The sequence below is a fragment of the Canis lupus genome, chromosome 32 (assembly GCF_011100685.1).
Source record: "Canis lupus familiaris isolate Mischka breed German Shepherd chromosome 32, alternate assembly UU_Cfam_GSD_1.0, whole genome shotgun sequence".
In the NCBI taxonomy this organism is placed as follows: domain Eukaryota; kingdom Metazoa; phylum Chordata; class Mammalia; order Carnivora; family Canidae; genus Canis; species Canis lupus.
In genome coordinates, this window is record NC_049253.1 from 3,120,379 (window position 1) to 3,142,511 (window position 22,133).

Sequence of the window (22,133 nt, forward strand, 5' to 3'; positions counted from 1 at the left end):
AGGATGTCTATAGAAAGCAAGATAATTTTTCCACCCAAGGATAGTGCTAAAATATTTTGGCCAATAAATATATTTCCATAAATTTATTTCTTTAAATATCCCATAAATATATTTCCATAAATAACCCATTATCTTTTTTTTCCCCCAGCTGCAGCTTTCTATTTCTCTACACATTAGAATTATCCTTATTATTTAATTTCAGGACTGTTGAAAGATGGGTCAGCAAAGTAATTGGGCAAATGCTTCACAAGTATTAGCAGCAAACTTGAGTGTATGCTTGTGGCTATCATAAGGCTCGTCTTTCATACATAGCATCTGTATGAATTTATAGTGTCTTTGTGCCATCATATTCTATTTATTTTCTCAATCTACTTATGCTATCAAGGTAAAGCACAACTAATGCTTAATGGGATGGCTAAATATGAAAGTGCTAAACATTTTATTAATTATTAAATTGGAAATAATTTACCAACAACTGTCTTTAAATAAAAAATACTTTGTATATTTTTTTTGTAAATCAATTTTATTTTAGATTTAGGTCTTACTTCTTGTGGTGGTGGTGTTGTGGTTGTATGAAAAGATAATTTATTTTGAACCCTAAAGTACTGGATTCAATCTTGGGATTCAATATTTCATGTATTCGATGTATGAACTTATGTGAATTATTTAACTTCTTTGAGCATCAAATGTTTCCACTATAATATGAGGATAATAATATTTGTCATACAGAGTTATGAAATCAAATAAGTCAACACATTGAAAATTTTTATTTAATATGAAGTGAAAATGTTATTCCATGAATAAAGGAAATTCTCAGTTCGTGAAATTATAGAAAGAGACACGAGAATATTGACAGCCTATGCATTAACTAGATCCATGGTTGATGATTCTAAGCTGTAAGGGAGGTGGCAGATGGATAAATTGCTCATTGTTCACACCTGCATCAGCTTATTGCTGGTCTCAACCAGACATGTCTTATAACTAGGTAAGTTATTTTACCAGTTACCTCATTTGTAAAATGTACAGTATATACACAATATCATTGTGAGTTTTTTATTTAAAAATGCAAGGTAATTCGAATTATCTGGCACATAAGTGCTCAGTATATGTCAACAGTTAGATTGCTCCGACCCCACTTCCAGCCTTTATGGAAATTCATTCTTTAGATTTCTCCTTCCAGTGTTTGTTTACATTTTCTTTTTTGCCTAACCACTGTAGCTCTTTGACATTGTTTTCACTTATAAATAATTTGCAATATAATATTGACACTTAAAGAATTAATATTTTAGAGTCAAAGAAGGGAAAAGAGACCAGTGAGATGATCCTTCATTCTCTAGATAGAGCTATTTTTAATTCAGTATCAGCAGAACTGTCCATATCTTCACATACCTCTATCCATATCATAAAATATTATCCCTTTTGCTATACTTTTCTTCTAATGATCTAAACAAAGTCATTTTTATGTGTGCCCATATTATAAATGTCATGTGTGGTGGACATTAGTACAAATTTACCAATATTTATAGTTCTCTTTCTTCCAGGCCTACAAACTATTTCCATGTCCTACCTTCTTGATGTTATCTCTGATATGGTTAAGGAAATGTGTGCCCTCCCAGGTGGACTAAGATCTGGTCGCTCTATTCTTCAGCCCATGCATTCTCTGCTGTGGTAATTGTGGAAAACAACGTGTGATAAAAAGGTACCATTTATCAGGCAAAGCTGCCTAGACCACTAAGTCTACACATAGACAACTGTCCTGAAGTGTTTCTGGGATGCACAGCAGATTTTGAGTGAGTGAGGTATATATTTCCTGCGGTAAGCTACTTTAATTTGAAGTTGTTACTACAGTAAAGGCTAATCTATTATTAATTTATATTATGTAAATTAAATATTTTTATATTAACATTAAATTTTCCACTAAATTACAGGATTTTTAAAAGTAAATTATCTGTGTACTAATGACTTTTAGGGAATTGATTATATATTATAATATTTAGAAATCAGAGAGATGCTTAGGAATATATTATCATTGACTTCAGAATGTATCTTTCCTGCAATGTTGTTGCAAATAGGCTTTGATCTGTTCACAGTGATGCAGGTTAGTAGGATGATTTTAATAAAATGGAATAAAAGGCTTTAAAATAGCACTTTACCACTTTTACCTAGGCTTGTCTAAAATGTTAAATACAGATCAGTCTAATTTCATAATATCTAGCATATATTTCCCTGAGCTTTTGAAAATAAATATTTTCTTGCCAAAAAAATGACCAGACAAGTGTGACAGAAAATCCAAACCACCTTGATTTGAATTATATATATATATATAATAAATTTTTATATATTTTTATATAATATATATATAATATATGTATATCAGGAACTCCAGGGCTGGAATGGTGCCCAACTGTTTGAAGACACTAGTATTTTTTACCTGGATGTAGTGCTGAGTAACTCCATTTCTGAGCATACTCTTGGTTTTAGATTGCTCTTTTAGCCCTGCTATCAGATCCACATTTCAACCAGTAAGAAGGAAGAAATAGAAGTAATGAGAATACTTCCTTTTAATATTTTTTTCTGAAAGTTGCACAAATATTTAATTTGTCTTCCGTTGGCCATAACTTAGTAATATGATCTTCACTACTTGCTAGGGCACTAGAAAATAAAACTACATTCTTTTTTTTAAGATTTTTATTTATTTATTTATTCATGAGAGACACACAGAGAGAGGCAGAGACACAGGCAGAGGGAGAAGCAGGCTCCATGCAGGGAGCCCGATGTGGGACTCGATCCCAGAACCCCAGGGTCACGCCCTGAGCTGAAGGCAGACACTCAACCGCTGAGCCACCCAGGCATCCCTAAAACTACATTCTTAAAGGCTGTGAGTATAGCTACATTTTGAAGGAGATGAAGATTTTTAGGGGACTACCATCATGATCTCAAAATAAGAATTTCATCATTTAAATCTTTTATAAGTTACAGTTACATTTCCTAATATCTACAATGGAGATGACTTAGTCAATTAGATTGGAATACACTGAATCTTTGGTCAAGATTGCCTGCATTTTAGATATTACTTGGATGGGCACTGTCAACATGCATCCCCATTCAGAGCTTTTATGGATAGCTAAGCTCCCTTTGAACTCATATATTCTTACTGTGCACCAGGGTTGTTTGGTTGGTTGGTTGATTTCTTTCTTCCTTTCCTTCTTTCTTCCTTCCTTCACTTTATTTGTTCTCCACCTTTATTGAGATATAATTGACATATAACATTGTGTAAGTTCAAAGTGTACCAATATGATAATTTGATATATGGATATATTGTGGAATGCCAACAGTTAACACATTCTTATTCCATATAATTGCTACTTTGTTGTCGCTATAATGATAATATTAAAACTCTACTCTCATAGCAATTTTTGGCTATATATTCACAGAAGATGAAATCTTTATCTCAAACAAATATATTTACTCTCATATTCATTGCAACATTATCCACAATAGCCAAACCATGGAAACAACTTAAGTACTTATTGATGACTGAATGGATAAAGAAGGATAGACTTTTTCCCAAAGAAGACATCCAATGGCTAAGACACATGAAAATGTGATCAACATCTCTCATCTTCAGGGAAATACAAGTCAAAACCATGAAGAGATGCCACTTCATACCTATCAGAATGGCTAAAATTAACAGCACAGGGCAATAGATGTTGGTCAGGATTCAGATAAATGGCATCTTCTTACACTGTTGGTGGGAATGCAAACTGGTGCAGCCACTCTGGAAAATAGTTAAAGTTAAAGTCAAAAGTTAAAAATAGGATGATCCTATGACTCAGTAATTGCACTACTAGTATTTATCCAAAGGATACAAAAATAGGGATTTGAAGGAACACATTCACCCTAATACTTATAGCAGCATTATCACAATAGCCCAATTATGGGAAAAACTCAAATGTCTATCAGCTGATGAATAGATGAAGAAGATGTTGTGTATATATACAATGGAATACTACTCAGCCATAAAAAGAATTAAATCTTGCTGTTCACAATGAAGTGGATGAAGCTGGAGTGTATTATGCTAAGTGAAATAAGTCAGTCAGAGAAAGACAAATACCATATGATTTCACTTATATGTAGAATTTAAGAAACAAAACAGATGAACATAGGAGGCTATGCAACCATAAAACAGACTCTAAACTATAGAGAAAAAAAAAACCTGAGCATTGCTGGAAGCGAAGAGGGTGAGGGGATGGGCTAAATAGGTAATAGGTATTAAGGAGGACACTTGTTTTGTTGAACACTAGGTGTTGTATGTAAGTGACGAATTACTAAATTCTGCTCCAAAACCAATATTATAGTGTATGTTAACTAACTAGAATTTTCTTTAAGATTTTATTTATTTATTCATAGAGATGCAGGGAGAGAAAGAGAGGCAGAGACACAGGCAGAGGGAGAAGCAGGCTCCACACAGAGAGCCTGACGTGGGACTTGATCCTGGGTCTCCAGGATCACGCCCTGGGCTGCAGACGGCGCAAAACCGCTGCGCCACCGGGGCTGCCCAACTAACTGGAATTTAAGTGAAAACTTAAGGCAAACAAAAATAACTTAAATCCTTTCAGATACTCTTGAGTGAGGTACTGGATAGGAATCCTCATGGAATCAGAGAGGGTGACGGAACATGAGAGACTCCTAACTCTGGGAAACAAACAAGGGGTAGTGGAAGGGAGGCGGGCAGGGGGTTGGGGTGACGGGGTGACGGGCACTGAGGGGGGCCCTTGACGGGATGAGCACTGGGTGTTATGCTATATGTTGGCAAATTGAACTCCAAACAAAAATATATGAAAAAAGGAATCCTCATGGAGTAAATAAAAAGATCAAAAAAATAAGTATTTAGTTTTAAAATAAGTGTTAAAAGTTATCATGACTTGTGTGATTTGTGTATATACATTGGCCCAACTGCTCCAGAAGTCAACATCCCTGAAAAGAGAAGACCACAGGTGGGCAATGCAGAGGTGCTGTTATTAGTTATCTATTTCTCTGCATTTAGCCACAGATTTACTGGCTTTGAATGCAAATTCATTATCTGAGTTTCTTCAGGCCAGAAGTCTGGACATAACTTAGTTGGATACTCTGCATAGTGTTTCACTAGCTGCAATCAAGATGTCGATCAAGGATAGTCTGTATCTAATTTGGACTAGGACAGAATATTCTTCCCTGGCTTCCATGGTTTTGGCAGCATTCAGTTCCTTGTGGTTTTAAGATTAATGGCAGCTTGCTTCCTCAAAGCCAGAGAGAAAAAGAGAGAGAGAGAGGGAGAGAGAGGGAGATTCTAGCAAGACAGTGCTAAGCTTGTGCAATCATGTACATGTAAGCACATACATCACATCAACTTTGCTGCTTTCCACTGGGTAGAAGTAAAACACTGGTCCTGAAGGTTGTGAACACTAGGAAGTGAATCGTGGAGTCACTTTATAGTCTATTGGCCAGAGGCTCCTCCCCTATCTGTGTAAGTTGAATCATGAATGACCTGAGGTAGGTGTTCTGTTGGGCAAGTAACTCTTCAAAAAGAAGTGGATTCAGCAAAATAGGATAATATAACAGTGACTCAGTAATTTAGAATAGTAGCTAATAATAGTGTCAAACGAGTAGGATTGTTAAGAAATTTAAAAGTGAGCATCCAGAATATGAAAAAAAAAAGAGAGAAACAGGCACAATTTCTCTTTCAATTTCAATCTCTGCCATACTAAATTGAACATCTTAGAAAATTTCACTAAATATAGTGATAAATATTGTGAATTTTTTTTTTTGCTTTCTTACTCACTAGGGATGAAAAATAAACATCTACTACTATGAAAATACTTGCTTTTCTCAATATATTGAATTGGTTGTGTACAAAAAAACAATATAATGACAACATGAAGTGCACTTCTTTGTCAGCGAACGCTGCTGGAGGATGCATAGAAACATTGCAGAGAATATGAAGAGTCAAGTGTTAGGGTAAAATACAGTGTGAAAAATTTGCTACCTGGTTGCAGTATGTTCAGATATTGCTAGAATATCTTGGTTTGTGGTATTTTCTGGATTCACTTACAGTAATAAAATATTCTAAGATGGCTTTTTAACGACCTATTAGAGAAATAAGTCATGGAGAAGAATACAGGTGAAGGCTTGGGTAAAAACTATGTGTGGATAACCATTGATGAAGTGGTTTCTTTAACTTGAAAAAAGAAGGTTATGGAATATCTTCACAGAGTGAGCAATAGAGCACTAGCGAAATTTTTCAATGAATTATTCATAACCTAGTTAATGCAGCAAAGTGTGCAAAGTGCTTAAGGACATCATCACAGGGCATTCAAAAGATTGGACAAGCCTAAGTATAAGTAAGTGTCATATTTTACAAAAAAGCACATGCTCCAAATCAATTGACTTTTCTGGGATGAAAAGAAAAAGTAAAAAATGTATCACAAATGGATAATTTTGAAAGAATAAATGGACATTTTTCACCTTTAAGGTAAAAGTGGCTGCCTTTCAGGAGGATTTTGTAAAGCATTTTGAAAACAGATGGTTAATAGAGTTTCTACCAGCTTAAGAAACCCCAGTAAGGTGTAAAGCCCTTGCTTAAAGACTGCCAGGAAATTAGCCTTAATTCACCCTGTTTTTTTTTTTTTTTTAGATTTTATTTATTTATTCATGATAGACATAGAGAGAAAGAGAGAGACAGAGACAGAGAGAGAGGCAGAGACATAGGCAGAAGGAGAAGCAGGCTCCATGCTGGGAGCCCGACGTGGGACTCGATCCCGGGACTCCAGGATCACACCCTGGGCCAAAGGCAGTTGCCAAACCGCTGAGCCACCCAGGGATCCCCTTCACCCTGTTTTAAGTAAGCATGAAAGGAACATGTAGGGATGTCAAATATTGTTTCAGTTATTTTCACTTGACCAGTATGTAAAGGATGATTCACAATCTCTGGGACAGAGGGGGAAGGAGAGGGAAGAAGGAAAATGAAGCATTGCAGTTAAACCTGTTCTCTGTAGGAGCTTATATGTCATTGGAATCACTTTGTGGGACCACCAATAATTGTCCCTCACATCATGGGTGCTCTGATCTGATGGCCATCATCAAATTCCTAAGTTTCTGTATTTTTTATCTAAAGAAACTTGTATTATTTTCTTCTATTTGCATTTTTCTATCAATCACACACTGATTTTGATACCAAATATAACATGTATATGTCATCCACAAAAAAATTTCATAATGGGAGACTATAGAAAAAATTGGTAAAGAAATGTTCTAATTTAATTGTTTGGTATAAAAATCTCAGTGAAGCTTAAATCCATCTGCTAAAATTATTAAAATTCAATTAAATAAATTTCAATTAATTTGTAAATATAAATTTCAATTAATTTATATTTAGCTTTGCAATATAGCAATATACCCATAGTGGTACACAAATATAATCAGATGTATGTGCATATATTAATGCACATAAGTGTATTGTGTATGTATTTCATATACAGAAGAGTAATAATATAGTTGCATGATTCCAAGCATTTGGAGACAACTACTAGAAAATTAGACTACATGTTGAAGTCAAATGATATGTAAATCAGAACAATAAAGAAGTCTTTCTATCAGAAAAACATAAATATAGCACTCATGGAGAGAAACTAATAATGATCAAGGTATGGGCCCAAAGTTTATAATAATTAATGATAATTAATATAATAATCTAATGACACCAATGTGCAATAATGTACATCCTAATTACATCTAAGATTTTTGGCTTTCTCATGCTATTAACTATAAGAAGAAATACAGGAAGTGAGTGAGATGAGAAGTATTGAATATAGATAATGTATTTAGAAACACAGTCCAGGCGTTGGGTGGCTCAGTCAGTTGCGCGGCCAATTCTTGGTTTTGGCTCAAGTTCTGATCAAAGAGACCTGGGATTGAGTCAGGAGCCAGGCTCCATGCTCAGCAGGGAGTCTGCTTAAGGATTCTTCCTCTCCTCCCTCTGCCCCTCCCTATCTCTCTCTCTCTCTCTCTTTGAGATAAATAAAATAAAATCTGAAAAAAGAAAGAAAGAAAGAAATATGGTCAGTTCTGCTTTAATGGGACGTATGCATTCCTTAAAATAACCACACTGCAAAAGCACACACACAATAATCACAGGCCTAGTGGGGAAAAAGCCTTCAGGGGCACAACACTTAAAAACTTTGTGAGAGACCAATTTATAAAAAAGATAGAAAATTAATAAAAAACAGTAACAGTTACACATAATGTCAAATAGTGAAGAACTACATAAATGCCACAATAAATACGGCACTTTATCTTGAAAAACATCTGAAGTTTGCTTGTGGAAGAGGACATTGGTAGAAATGTCAGTGTCTGTGCGTGAATTACTGTGGAGTGTTTAAGGAATGTTTATCTGAATTGAAGGGGAGATTGTAATACCAGATGTAGATAGTTAGAGCTCACATGTAGTTAATTGAGCATCAAGTGTTAGGGGTGTGTGTGTGTGTGTGTGTGTGTGTATGTGTGCATGCCTTCATGTGCATGTGTGTGTTTTGTATATTCCTACTTGGCTTTGTCATCTGAATGTGGTTCTATGTGTTCATCAAATATTTATGTCAGAGGGAGTTGCACATAAATAGATGCAAAGCTGAGTTATATTCAGATTATTTCGTATACATATAATCATATTAAAACAAAATTTGTAAAGTGAATCTCATTGAAAATTTGGACTTATGTAGTAGAGGTTTAGAAGTGAGATCATCTAATGAAGAAATTTAAAATTTAACAATATCCCTAATTTAAATTGGAGTTATTGCCATGCACATCCAAACAATTATTCTTTTAAATTAAATGATATTCATCTAACAAATACAAAAGTAGGAACTACCGACCATTGGTACAGACATGGGTGTAATGAAAAGTGTTTGTAGGGATATCTGGGTGGTTCAGTTGTTGAGTGTCTGCCTTTGGCTCAAGCTGTGCTTCCCAGGGTGCTGGGATTGAGTCCTGCATCAGGCTCCCCACAGGGAGCCTGCTTCTCCCTCTACCTATGTCTCTGACTCTTTCTCTCTGTGTCTCTCATGGATAAATAAATAAAATCTTAAAAAGTGTTTGGAATCGAAGGGACTTATATTTCAAATAATTAGCTTTGGCACTTGTTGCTTTGACAACCAAATTATTTAAACTCACTATTGGCTCTGGTTTTCTTGTATGCAAAATGGAAATGTAGATATTACCTTGTGAGTAACATAAGGCATGTTACCCTTAGTATAATGCTTGGCTTATAGGAGACACTGTCCACCTTGTGCCCATCTCTCATGCTTTCTTTTCAATATATCTGCATCTTTTGTCCACCCACATAGCAGGCCAGAGGTGCTGAGGAATTATGACCCTGGTGAGAAGCCATAGCCTCATAACTAGTGACATACTAGAGTAGATGTATAAAAACCTCAATGTTCTCACCCCTGAGTTGGGACAATTCTGAGGATTGCATCCCACACTGGCTCCCAGAGATTTCCTAGCAGATTAAACTCCTGTCACCCACAATAGATATTGGCTTGATAAGCTGCCTTCTTTCCCCTATTTCTTTATCCCACTGTCCTACCTACCAGTATTTCTTTTCTAGATAAACATCTGAACACTTGTCTCAGGTACTATTTCTGTGAAGCCTAAAATAAGAGATTAATGAATAAGTGATTCTAAGCATTTTTGCTTTTAGGTTGTTATCATTACCAAGAGTTATTTTATTAATTGGTTTATTAGTTATATTTACAACTCCAGTCAGGTTGGCTTTTAAGACCTATTAACGTTTTATATTCATGCTAATCCTGTTGTATCTTCTTACCTGTTTTACACACAAATGAAATTGCCACTCTTTCTTTAGGTCATACCTCAAGTCCTATGCCCCTAAATAAAATATTTGATGATTTCAGCCCTCTACTAGACTTCATAACGTACTGTATTGCATCTTAATTCCTCCAGCTCAACTATACTTCTGTGTCACTTTTCAGATTAGAAACTGTATTTTTTTTCATATTTCTTCCAGTGTAAAATTCAGACTATAGTGTAATAAGAACTTTCTTGATAGAATAAGACAAAGGTTGAGAGATAATTTCAGGATGTTCAACAGATGCATGAGTATGTGGCTCAGTGCTCAATGAACGTGGTTCTGGGTAGAGGAGTTGAGTGTTTGAATAGGTCTTCCACCCAATGCAGATATAGCCTCATTTGAGTCAATGCCTCACCCACTACCTCAGGTGCCTCATGTTGTAGAAGTCTTGCACCAAACATGTTATAGGGTGTGTCACTTCATCAAGAACAGAAGAAAACCGAGGACACCTGGATGTTTGAGTTACACAGACTTTCTGCCCTAAAACAGACACAGAGAGCTTTGAATAAAATTCCCTGAGAGATTACTGGAGTCCCCAGAATAAATTTAAGTAAAATTCAAACTACTAAAAATTTTATTCTGTTGAGAATTATTAGGCATCCTTTAATAGCATAATGAAACAGTCTATGGTATTTGTGTATTTGCTTTATTGTGCCTGCCAAGGATACACACAGGATTGTTTACATAGTCACACCATAATTTTATTAGATGTTTATTGTTTTTGCTCCTTTTTTCTTTACACATAATTTAAATTTTCCTTTTTTTAAAAGATTTTATTTATGTATTTATTTCAGAGAGAGAGAGAGAGAGAGAGAATGAAGAGGGATAGGGGCAGAGGGAGATAGAGAACCAGGCTTACTGCTGAGCAAGGAGCCTAATATGGGGCTCATCCCAGGACCCCTGGATCATGACCTGAGCCGAAGGCAGATGCTTAACCTCCTGAGCCACCCAGGTGCCCCTTAATTTTTTTTATTTTAACAAACTTTTTTCACGTATGTATTATAATCACATTCACTGAAGTATTTTTTAAAGCATATTATATAAAAGTTGGGAAGAGAGGAAGAAAGTAGATAGAAAGAAGAAAAGAGATGCGAACAGCTTACTGTTTTTAGGTTTTCTCTTAGTTCTTGGGAATCTTGGTATGTAAAATATGGTCTTTCTCTTAAAAAAAAAGAAAAATTTCTCTTAAATTGACAAAGGTCAATAGGAAGTATTTTTAAATTCAAACTTTATGTGCATCGTACATTGTGTCTGTGTATATATACGCATATGTATATGTATATATATACATAGCATGCATGCATAAATATAAAACGTGTATATACATATATACAAACATACAGGGCAGCCCCGGTGGCTCAGCGGTTTAGTGCCGCCTGCAGCTCAGGGCGTGATCCTGGGTACCCGGGATCGAGTCCCGCGTCGGGCTCCCTGTATGGCGCCTGCTTCTCCCTCTGCTTGTGTCTCTGCCTCTCTCTCTCCTCTCTGTGTATTCTCATGAATAAATAAATAAAATCTTAAAAAAAATTAAAAAAAATGTTTATACAAGCATACACACACACAAACAGGGAGGAAAAGGTTAATATACCACCTTACCCACTACTAAATACCTCATGTCAAGAATTTGGGTGAGCTAGCTTAGGTAATGTTTCCACCCTTTGGACCAGTCATTGTGCACATAGACTCTTTTGGAAATTAGAAAGGGGCATTATTCTAAAAGAAGATGAGAATTATTTCCAGAAAAAAATAGAGAAAAAGTACCATGCAGATAAAAACAATGAATCATTGGCTGGAAATTTATTATTTTATTGAGGGGCAGACAATATTTTAGGTTTTATAGGCTATAAGGACTCTGTCTTAATTATTCATGTCTGCCTCTAGTGTAAAATATCTAAACAAATAGCTTTTATGTTCCAATAAAATTGTATTTATGGAAACAGGTGAGTACATGAATTTCGCCCACTGGCTATAGTTTTCTGACCCCAGAGATAGGTCTTCATAATCTGTACATAAACACAATATGGTATGATAAGTTATATAATTGATTCTAAACAGCTCTGAAGGCAAAGGGAAAAAAAAATCTCAGTGAATGAGTAGGATGCTACAGAGATAGTAAGCTTTGAGTTCAATGAAAAAGTAGATGGAGTATTCCAGCAATAAATGGAAAGAGCTGTTCTAAGCAGAAAAAAAGAATATGAAAATATATAAAGCCATGAAAGAGTACCAACATATTTATGAAATAAGAAATGCTTTATGATAGAAAAAAAATTGGAGGATTATAGTTTGGATATTTGTGATTGTAAGGAAGTTGTGGCCAGATTGCTGTGGCATTTTATGCTATCAGGGTAACATGCATCTTTTTTTGCCAAAAGAGAACAGGGGAAGTCAATAACTAGTATTTTTCAATTTTCCTACCATCCCATCTTTCACATTCAATTCTAGAATTTGAGGCCTTTCTCTTGTATCATGAGCTCTATTATCAATCTTAAATTATAACATAAGCTCCTTATAGAAAATTGTGAATATACAAAAAAGACATAAAAGTAAAACTGAAATAAACTACTGTCAAAGAAGATAAAGCCAATATCATTGTATATCATGAAATGTGTATCAGATTTCAATCATAAAAAACCCTTTCTTTAATGATTTTTAAAACTATAAAAATATTTTGAATAAAAGTTATTTTTAGTAATTGGAATTTTAATGTGCAAGATCTACTTAACAAGAAGTATAGTTATTTACAGAACGATATCCTGGAAACAATAGAGATGAGCTCTGTAGACTTCAGAAGCCAAGAATAAGGACAGTAAGGATATAAGCCTATCAGACAGAAAATGATGTTGGAATAACAAATAGCAGTAGATAGTCCAATATTGAGTGGTATGTTATAGATTAAAAGTCTTAGGGAAATTATTGTTGCCAGCTAAAAAAATGAAATGTTTTGAAAATGTGTCACTTCTGTCAAGTATGTCAGATAGATATTTATTCATTAAACAAATGAATACTTACAATGTGACTGGAGCTTTTGGAGGTACCACACCTAGGAATTCAGTGGTGAATGAGAAAGAGGAGTCCCTTTCCATCTTGGTGCTTACATCCTATTGTGGAAGCAGTTGCTAAACAAGCAAACATACAATACAATTTCAGAAAGTTATATGAGCTTTAAGGAAAATAGAGAAATGTAAACAAGATGAAAGTCTGTACTGAAGGCAGCCTTTTGCAGACTATTCCAGGAAGAAGTCTCCTCAGAGGTTATATTCAAAGGAGACAGATAATAAGGGGAGCAAATATTTCAGGTAGTGAGAAGCAAAATTACAGCATCCCAGGTGGAGGGACTTCACTGTGTATTCAAAAATTTGGCTCATGTTTGTCATTCATTCCTCCAAGGAAATCCTTGAAATTTCTCACGATGGGAGTGTGTTATTCACAGTGAGTCCCTTAGTTTATAATAATGAAATAACTCAGGTGGAGTCTAACCACTCCAGAAAAGCCAACTATGTGATTAGAGGAGTGGGACTTTGGCCCAGATGCTAGCAGGTTTCCTGGGAGAGGAGAACTGGGAGTTGAACTTCATCACTGGCCAATGAGTTCATCAGCCATACCTATGTAATGAAACTCCAGTAAAAATTCAATAAAAACAGCAAGGCTTGAGTGAGGCTTCCTGATTGGTGATATGCATCGATGTACTAGAAGAATGATGATACTGAGGACAGGGAAGCTCCATGTTATATACTCTCCCATCCTCACTCTATGTGTCTCTTCACTTGGCTGGTCTTGATCTGCGTCCTTCATAATAAAATTGCACTTATAATTAAAGTGCTCTCCTGAGTTCTGTGAGTCATCCTAGCAAATTATGAAATCTGAGAAGGCATTGAGAGCCACTGGGTTTGTAGCCAATTAGTCAGTTATGCAGGAGGCTGGTGAACTCATTGGCCATGATGAAGTTGTAGTTGGTGTAGGGTTTTTTTGGAGATTGAGCCCTCAACCTGAGAAGTCCACATTAACTCCAGGTAGTTAGCATTTGAATTACACTGCAGAATTTAAGATAAAGGAAGAATAGAAAGAAGACAAATTTGTATTTGGAAAAAAGCAAGAGAGAAAGATAAACATAGGCCAAATTCTGAGGTGAAGGTACAAAATATGAAGTTCAGATGTTTTCCTAAGTGCTATGGAAGCTTGTAAAGTACTTTTAGCAGATGAGTAATGGAAATAGAATTATGGCTAAACATTATCCTAGATGCTATGTGGAAACATGGAGACTGATCTGAGGCTAAAACGATTCTCCTAGTGAAGATAATCCAGGCATTGTGACAGTGTAAATGGAGATGTTGTGATTTATTTTGCCGTTAGAGATGACAGGGCTTGCTGTTGCATTACATATGGAGGAGAAGGACTGGGATAAATGAATTTTTCTTAGGTATTGGCCTTAAAGTAGTAATTATTCACATGAAGAATGATGGGAGAGGAACTGATCTATTAAGAGGGATAGAGTGAATTGTGTGTATCTTACTTGCTTTGTATAGTAGCAGAATAATGACTCCTCTAAAGATGCCTACATCCTGATCACTGACACCTATGTATATGTTACCTGACACAGCAGAGAGGAATTAAGGTTGTGGTTTCCAGATGCTGGAAAAGTCAAGCAAATGGGTTCTTTCATAGCACCTCCAGAATGGAATCCCATCCTTCTGACACCTTGATTTTAACCCCAAGGATGCCTGTGACATAGTTCTAATCTACAGAAATGTATTATAATAAATTTGTATGGTTTTCAACCAGTAAATTTGTGGCAGTTTGTTAACAGTAGCAATGAGAAAATAATAAACCTATTAATCATCCAGGTTCAGGTTTTCAGAAAGAAGGTAATTTATAAATCTATAGTTCAGAGAAGAGGTTGGATATAGAGATGTAGGTCTGAGGGTCAAGGACACATTAACAAAGGGCAGATATGCAAGAAGAAGTCAGATATCATCAATGTGCTGGGATAGATACAGTCTTGCCTTGCGGATGTCTAATATCACATAATTACTTTGCAGGATCATAGGTGAATTACCTGGCTGGGTGTCAAGAGATGCGTGTAAAACTTTTTTTTAATGCCTGGCATATCTTTTATATTGTGAATAATTTTGTTTAAAATTGTTCAAAGCAATACTTATACAGATTTTATATTTTTCATTTAGTACATTTTTAACACTTCAAACCTGGTATAAAAAATTAATATGTATGCAGGACACAACGGAAATTTTTAAAAGATGTAGTCAGTCTATAGTGGGAAGGTTGGAAGGTTTTCTTTGTTTTCTTTCTCCTTTACATATAATTTCATGCTTCTTGACAACTGCTGAGGAAATTCCAAGACAGCTCTGATGAAGTACAAGGAGAAGCAATTTTCTCTTTGCCAAGCAATGACTACTATCTCTCAAAGGATCACAAAATGAATATTAATTAATATTTTTAACAGTTCTAGACTCTGCCGGGCCAATTGCTTTGAGAGATGATCAAAGTTATTCCACATAAATTGTCAGCAATTAGAGTCTGTTCCCCTTTGTGTAACACATGTATATCATACGTTATCCTAGAGCAACATTATATTAACTAGTCAAATTGTCATTGTCGAACCACTTGTAGCATGAGAGTTACTGCCCCTGCCATCAGCAGTATTTCCTTGAGACAATAATGAATTCTGTGGAACCAATCTTATTCTGTCCAGTTGAAAAAACTTTGCTATTTATCATGAGTAGAAAAGGGCCATTTTTTCCTTGAAAAAGTAAATGAAAGTGAAGTGAAAAAGAAGCATTGCTGGGGCATACATCTTGAGAAAGCTGCTTCGTGAGAAAAAATAAAGCAAGCGGTAAGAAGAAGCTGGCCCTTTACAGTCAGGTGATGGCTTTCACTGGCAGCAGTTAAGTTTAAAGACACCATGAAATTGTGTGACATTGCATTGAAAAGCTTTTAGACCTCTCTTTGGATACAAAATACAGGTTTCATGTAACTTTTATCTCTCCAAGCTAGTGGAGAGGAGGGCAATGATATTTGTACTTTAGAGCACACTGAATTACTGTTACAGAATCTAAATGCAGCCATATATATAAGAATTGGTTACAACTTATTTTATATTATATTTTTTTAAACTGTAGTACTTCAAAGACTGGTGTTTCTTTATACTAAGAATTGGCTGCTATATAAATATTTTACCTGAACCCAGTTGCATTATTTATGTTCTATAAAAATAAAAAAAAATTACTGCTCCAATTACAGTCCTTCCAGCATTTGCAAAAAAAAAAAAATTGCAACTTTATATTAGGGAGATTTGACCAAACTATGAGTATAACTCTGGCAACACTTGTTTGTAATAAGAAGTCTGCTTTGATGAAAAATGAACACTCATTGTGTATTATTCAGGGTTCTAGATGTCTTCAAGCACTGTGAAAGTAAACCACATTTCTCTCCTTCCTGAAGAGTTGAGGAGTTTGCCTTCATTTGTCTTCTGGACAGAGGTCATTATCTGTTGATTTTTATTTGATGATAATATGAAATTTGAAGTATATTCTTAAAGTGTACAATTTGAAAGGCTTAGATATGTGTATACATTTCTTGATCCATCACCACAATCAAAATGATGAGCATATCCATTATTACCTAAAGTTTCCTCCTGCTTTTTTGCAATGCCTCCTTCTGGCCCCCACACCTCAGCCCCAGACAACTGATCTGCTTTATCAAAATGGGTCACTTCACATGATTTTGAATTTTATATAAAAGAAATCTCAGAGCATAGATGCTTTATTTTAGTCTCATTTTTTTTTCACTCAAAATAATTATTTTGAGATCCATTATATTGCAGAGTGTATCAATGGTTAATTTGTTTTTACTGCTGTGTAGTATTCTATTGTATGGAAACCCTACAATTCGTATGTTTATTTACATATTGAAGGATATTAAAAATAAAGTCATTCTGTGATTATAACTTGCATTTGCCCAATGTTAATGATGTCAAACATGCTTTCAAGGGTTTGTTGGTTATCTATCTTCTTCCAAATCTTATGCCCTTAAAAAATTGTATTGTATGATTCATAATAAACCTTATTAAGAGTTTGAGTTTTTAGGGCTTTATCTAAAGAACTTATTCACTGTGCCTAGGTGGCTCCTTCAGTTGAGCCTCTGACTTTTGATTTTGACTCAGATCATAGTCTTGGGGTCCTGAGATCGAGCCCAATCTCAGGCTGTGGGCTCAGCATGGAGTCTGCTTATCCTTTCCCTCTTCTCCTCTCTCTCTCAAATAAGTAAATAAATAACATCTCAAAAAATAACATATTTTGGACACAAGCTCTTTATGAAACACATGATGTGCAAATATTTTCTCCCAGTTAGTAGTTGCCTTTTCATTCAGACATGAAGGAAGAAAAAATGTGCCAAATATCTTTTTCTTGTCTGACCAAGAAATTTTACAAGTATGCATGCTTCACAGAAATACTCAGGAGTCAATAATAATATTATATCAAGCAAACACTATAATTGTAGAATTTGGATAGTTAGAAGCCATAAATTGTTTAACAACAGAGCACGCTTCAATCTCTGAAATTTAGGTATCTTAAAAGATTTATTTCCAAGGAGAATTTCGCAGTAACAGAAAGTAGAATAGGATTGTACTTTTTTATATATAAACCTCTATATTTGACAAGAAATAAACCAGTATTTTGGGAATATTCTCAATACTTTATCAACTCTAACTTTATGAATTTCAACTATTTTTGCACCTGTGTAGTTGTGAGAAACAATATATTTTTTTCTTTGATATTATTTTTCATCATCATCATTCTCAAGGCTGAGCACTGTAATTCCACAGTTAACACCAAGGCCTAAAACACTTAAACTTACATTATAGGAAAACAAAATGGCAAAAAAGATTGTGTTACCAAATAGAATATAAGACATTTAATATTTGGCTAATATATTGGGAATCATTTGTTTGAAACAAACAGAAATATATCCAAATGAGCCTAAGTAAGCTGAAACATATTTTGGGACTTATGAGCAAAAACCACAGCAAGGCCTTATAAAAAAACAGAAAGTATACACCTCCAGAAGAATTGATGCATCATTTCTTCTTTTCTCCTACTCTTTAGGGTCAAATGATCTATTTCCTATTCGAATTGATCATTTGTTTATTCATTTCTTGTTTCTGCTGGTAAACTCCTTCTTCATGGTTTGATCAGTACGTACCCAATGTTGCAACTCCAGTGTAGCAATCTTAACACTGGGTCAGCCTATATTTTAGGACTGGGCCTCATGTATAACCGAAAGAGGTCTCTCCATATCCCAATTCCAATTTCCTGAGACTGAGTGGTTGGTAGAACCTTATAGGGCAAATATCCATCTTGATGGTATTAATGATAAACAAAGTAGGTGGTGCTGGAGGGAATTTGGACATATTGTTTTGTCTGTACACCATATTGTGAGAGCTGACTCTCGATGGATGAGAAATGAGTATTCTTCAGATCCGTGAATCAGTGATAAGTTCAGTGCGAGACTCCAAGAACTACTGACTACACAAGTAGGGTCAGAAATGTTCAAATGTACTAAAGTATTCTCCCAGATTGAATTTACAAAAATTATTTACATTTTTTGTTATTTTCCAATCATTCTTTTAATCCTTTTCTACTTCTCAGTAGCCAGTTCAACTTGAAGGGAAAAGAATATATTCTATAAAAGAGTTGTCTTTTGCAAAAAATCAAAGAAACCTAATTTGGGAAGAAAAGCATAACAGTCAGTAGAAGAAAAAAATAAGAAAATCATGAGTGACCTGTGCGCATCAGCATGCTATATTGAGCTAATTGGCTAAAATTATACCCTAAAAATAATAAAATCCCATTCTTTGCATTTCTGTTTTTCTTTTAAATTCATCTCCAGAGATCCCTGGGTGGCGCAGCGGTTTAGCGCCTGCCTTTGGCCCAGGGAGCGATCCTGAAGACCCAGGATTGAATCCCATGTTAGGCTCCCTGTGCACGGAGCCTGCTTCTCCCTCTGCCTGTGTCTTTGCCTCTCTCTCTCTCTCTGTGTGTGTGTGGCTATCATAAATAAAAAAATATATAAATTCATCTCCAAATACTTTTCATTATCTAATGCACATTAATTTCTTCATATCATCTGTCAAGAAATGAAAAAAAAAAGGCTACACATAAATAAATTGAATGGTAATGAAAACTTTTTTCCTATTTAGTTATATTTATTTAAAGGTGAAAATACTTTATGAGGCAGAAAACAGTGCCTTGTTAAGTAAAAAAGTGACCTCTTCAGATTTTGTACTGTTCGCTGAAATGTAAAGCCTTCAGAAAAGTAGCTAAAGTAGAATAAGGAAAATGCATACTGATCAATGTCAGGAAACAAAGATATTCTTTTTTTGAAAGATTTATTTATTTGAGAGAAAGAGAGTGCACGTGTGTGCATGAGTGGGGCGGGGGGCAGAGGGAAGAGGGAGGTAATCTCAAGCAGACTCTTGCTGAGCACAGAGCCTGACATAGCACTCAGTTTGGAGTCCATCTCATAACCTTGAGATCATGACCTGAGCTGAAATCAGGAGTCTGACGCTCAACCAACTGAGCCACTCAGGTGTCCCAGAAAACAAAGATATTATTGATACATATATTGTTGTCAGTCTATACTAGTTCAAGTGAATATATAAATTGTCAAATCTGTAAAAACCATTTACAGATAGGAGAGTAAACGCACATTAATTCATGAAGAGTAGCTATAGTCTACTCCTATTATTGTTATATTTTTGATTCTTTTACTTCCTTGAAAGTATCTTTCTAATCTCAGTTTCCTATGATCCTATTTTTTTATATTGTAAATATAACCTTATCTCTAATGTTCAAAGACCTTTAGAATAGATTTCAGGTAAGCATGGATTAAATAACTGATTCAAAAAAATAACTGATTCATATTTTATAAAGCATTGCTTCTTTCTGCTGTAAAATAAAGGGAAATATGCTATGTATAGCAACAAATATATCAGAAAAATTCTTATTACTATTATTATACTTCTATATATGGCATAAAGAATCTCAAGTTACTGAATCAAAACAAATTGTATTAATCCAAATTATGTATCTTAATAACTTTATTCCAAATAAATTGATCAAATCTCATGATTTTTCAAATGTCACAAAGATTACAAATTAGTTATGAATTTAATAAGATTAAAATATTTTCATTTAAAAGTTTTAACAAATTCTAAAAACTGCTAGTATAGTATAGTGGTATAGTGCATGATCTCTGGATCAAAAGCTTGGTCTGTGTTCAAAACTTTTCTTCATCAATTTCTTGCTCCTGTGACTGAAAAAAAACACTTTAGGTCTTGAAATTTCAGTTTCCTCATCTATAATTTAGGATTAACCATCCTTCCTCACTTCAACTATATCTTTCTGATATTGGGATCAAGAATACATGACTCACAAAATCAGCTTGTAAGTTTACAGAGTATTAAGTGTTGCAAGGTTATTTTCTTTTTGCAGTGAACTGAATTATGAATTATTGTTATTGCTTTAATTGTTAATTGAGTTAATTTACTTACATTAGTTGAGCAGAAATTGTCAAGTCTTATGGAACAGATCTAGACTTGAGGAAGTATGTCAGAATGACTTTAGAAAAATATTACTTAGGTCTCGAATATGTGTGTTTTTGGTTACAAAAGAAATTGATATTAAATTAAAGGAAAATGAAACCCCAAATTGAAACCTAAAAAAGTTTCCAGATATGAAGTGTAAATAAACTTCAGGTGTTCCCAAATCACCTACTCATGTAGATACTGTGAATGAAGTGACACTTTGTGCACGAATGTGTAAAATTATTTTTAGTATTAAGGAAAGCTGTAGCTTTCCAGTATTAAGTAGCAATATAAGAAAAAAACTATTCTGTCTTTGAGTTGTCGATCCCATAAAAATTAAAATAACTGAGATAATGTAAGGGAGAGACAAATATTTTAAATATAAAACCATGCTAGGATCTTCTACTTTTGGTTAAGATGGAATAATAATATACTGCTGCCTAAAGACAAAACCAACCAAATATTAGACAGAATGTTTGAAACAACAGCACACAAGACATTAGGTATCAAGAAATGACAAAGGATAGGAAACAAGGAGGTGACTCACTTTCTAGGCTATAGCACAGGGAGGAGAAATCCACAGTCCAGCCATTTCCCTGAATTAAGGTGGTAAAGCTAGCAGCATTGGGATGCCAAGGTAGGTACAGTCTGTAGAACAGAGTAATATAGAAAAGAGAGCTATCCTGAAAAAGAATTTCAAATATATTCAGAAGGACCCGCTTGAATGCTCAGTTGATTACTAATTGCAGCATCAAGTAAAGACACTGCCTGATATCAGAGAAAGAACCACTCTAAATTTAGAGATAACAATATCTGGCATTTAAAGAAGTGTACTAATGCCTGTTCTCAACTATCAAAGTGGAAAACTTTACTAATAGGGAGGCAGTGTTTACTGCAAAAGTGGGAGAAAATTTAACTCTTAACACAGCTCTAGAATCACTTAACAAAGCTTAAGAGCAAGATTCAAAAGCATTATACTATTTCCAAAAAGCTTAACGACGTCCCAGAACAAAGGTGAAGTATATAGTAACAAAAAATAACATCCTATAACCATGAGGGAAAAATACACAATATCTGGTATCCAGGCAAAAATTTTTGGGTATGTAAAGAGGAAGGAAAATAGAAACTAATGAGGAGAAAATCAAAACTGACACAGAAAATACACAAATGATAGAAATTAAAGGTTAAATAGTAAAAAAGAACATTAAAACAGCAATTATGATAATATATTTTATGTGCGCCCTGGTTAATTTACTATTTGATAGGTCCCCCCCCTCCCGCAAGTTATTAAGTTTCTCTTGATGCGTATTGTTGATGTATATTTATGACATGTTTCTAATTATGGATAAATTGTCATATTTTTAATAATCAAAATGAAAAATAAACCATATTTTCTAAAGCCTTGATATTTATTTGACTTCTAAAAACACTTAGTTGCATGCTTTCAAGCCCAGCTTGGTTTGGAAAATAAGTGAAAAAAATCTTTCCTGTTGTCCCTTTGATTTCCGCACTCTGACCTAGAGGACAAAAGTTTCTCCCTCTTGATTATCTGCACCGTATGTTACTTGATTCTGCCCACTGCTATGTTCTATCAGCTGAGCAATTGTGTGTTTGAAGTAGACTAAGTAA

At 34.7% G+C, this 22,133-nt stretch overlaps 1 long non-coding RNA gene across 1 annotated transcript; it reads right to left on the reverse strand.

Moving 5' to 3' along the window:
• Nucleotides 1–2,771: 2,771 nt before the first annotated feature.
• Nucleotides 2,772–21,176, reverse strand: LOC102152262. The gene is made up of 4 exons (XR_005382511.1): nucleotides 21,052–21,176; nucleotides 12,914–13,020; nucleotides 3,670–3,778; nucleotides 2,772–3,240 (listed from the first exon to the last, which is right to left on the reverse strand). It is a non-coding gene; the product is annotated as an uncharacterized LOC102152262 (long non-coding RNA).
• Between the last annotated feature and the right edge of the window lie 957 nt (nucleotides 21,177–22,133).